This window comes from Lissotriton helveticus, chromosome 11 (assembly GCF_964261635.1).
Source record: "Lissotriton helveticus chromosome 11, aLisHel1.1, whole genome shotgun sequence".
NCBI lineage: Eukaryota > Metazoa > Chordata > Amphibia > Caudata > Salamandridae > Lissotriton > Lissotriton helveticus.
In genome coordinates this window covers 435,503,105-435,505,405 of record NC_136072.1, presented here as the reverse complement: position 1 = coordinate 435,505,405, position 2,301 = coordinate 435,503,105, and positions in this window count along the sequence as shown.

Here is a 2,301-nt window from a genome sequence, read left to right as displayed (position 1 = left end):
ACCACTGATTTGAAGCCGTAGTAGGTAGGAGCTGTGAGCCATGCCTCCTCTAACTTCAGTGCTGAGAGCGAGGCTTTCAGAGCTTCGAAGGTTGAATTTTTTAGGCTGGCTTGCTTTTCGATTTCTACCCAACAGTGGTGTGCGAGTGTGTTTTCCTCTGCCTACCGCATCCTCCAATAGTACTTGACTAGTGTGCTTTGTCTGCTTTGTCTGTCGGGGATCTGGTTTCTTAGGCCATACTCAAGTTGGATGTGGGCTTGCGGAATATGGCGGGGTATTGCAAACAGTTTCTTAAAAAGAATTGATTGTTCCCGGTTCAAGCCTGTAGCGTCCTTCCCATGCAGGATTTCTCTGCCATATGAGATAGAGGGCAGGAATTTTGCTGCTATAACCTTTAGTAGGTGGCCAGTGGAGCCGCCTGCAAGCTTGTTTTTTAAGATTTTGAAGGCAAACTGCAGCTGTTTGGATTTCATGCGACCTTGGGACTGATGAATCTTGAAGGTGAGTTTTGCGATCAATTTGAAAGCCTAGGTATTTATATGAGTCCACCTCGGTCAAAGGTTGCTTGTCCAAAGTCCAAGTGAATTTGCGATCGGCTTTATGGTGTTTGTTAAAGCGCATCACCTTCGTTTTTTGGTGATTGATGGTCAGTTGGACCGAGGTGGTATAAGCTCCAAGTTCAGTGATTAGTCGTTTGCGCCAGTAAGACGATGTCATCCGCATATTGAAGGCTGGGTATGGGTGTTGTGCCAAGTTTCGGAGGGTCACATTGGATTGCCCGAAGGTGGTCTTCCAGGTCAGGGGTGTTAATGTTAAAGAGACACAGTGCCAGCACACACCCTTGTTTTAGTCAGTTGAATGTGTGAATCTTCTTAGTAATGCTGAGCCAGTCTCCTTTCCTGATCTGGACCCACGTCTGGGAGTACAACTTGATTATGGCCTCCAGCAACTTAGCTGGGACCCCCCCAGTTGTGCAATTTTGCCCATAGCTTAGCTCTTGAAACCTTGTCAAAGGCCGCTGTAAGGTCGATGAAACAAATGTAGAGTGGCCTTGATTTTCTGAGAGCTTGATTGGCCAGGAGGGTTACAGCAGAAATTTTGTCAGGGGTGCCCATCCCGGCCCTAAATCCGGTTTGCGTTGGAGGAATATTGTTTTTTCGCGCCGCCCAGTCCTCTAGATCTACCAGCAGGTTTGATGCATAGATTTTAGCCTCCACATCGATTAACACAATTAATCTGTAATTTGAAGGATCGGAACGGGAACCGGATTTATATATTGGGCTTAGAACACTTCCCCTCCAAGAGTCCGGGATTGTGTTAGAGGTTAGAATTTCCGAAAACAGAGGAGACAAATGATCTACCCAGAATGGTGGGTTGTGCCGAAACAAGGCGTTCAGGAGGCCATTAGGCCCAGGGGCACCCTCAGATCTTAATTATTTTATTGTTTTTAAGACTTGTTCTTTAAGGATCTGCGGAAGAACGTCTGAATCAGAGGGGGAGTCGTTTTTTACTGGGTCTCTAGCAGTGACTCCGTTACTTGCTTGGAAGCCACAATCGACGATGCCTGGGGGGAAGATTTCGTTATATAATTATTCAATGTGGGCTCTCCATGTTTCCTCCATAATGTCCGAGTTATGGTGTCGGTTCCTGCCACCTGGCTGATGATTTCCCAGAAGACCTTGGAGTCTCCTTGTTTGCAAGAGTAATGGAGTTTCGCCCAGAAGTGTTCCTGGAATACTTTCTTGTCCACCATGTCGCAGGTCCAATGCTGGATGAACACCTCAGCCCTAAAATTAAATGGTTCGAAAACGGAGGTTTTGCTCTTCGGCCCGAAAGGACTTACACTCTCCTCAAATATCTGGCCAGCTTGTCTGGGCCCTCCCCCTGAACCTAAAGAAGAAGTAAAAAGTCTGGGTGTGTGGCTCGACACAGACCTCTCGTTCACCGTGCAGGCAAAGAAAGTAGCCGGGACTTGTTTCGGGCTCCTGAAATCGTTAAGGAAAGTTCTGCCCCTCTTGCCCACCAACTCCCAAAGGCTGCTAATTCAAGGCCTAATACTTTCGAGGCTTGATTACAACAATGTGATCTACCTGGGCGCCCCCGAAGCGACGCTGAACAAGCTCCAGAGAATCCAGAACACTGCGGCCCGGATTCTCACAAAGACCCCTGCCAGAGCTTCGGCCAAACCGGCCCTTAAACTCCTCCACTGGCTTCCCATAAGGGAGCGGGTCAAATTCAAGGCCCTGTGTCTAGCTCACAAATTACTACAAAATCAAGGCCCTCCTGTTCTTAGGAAACTCA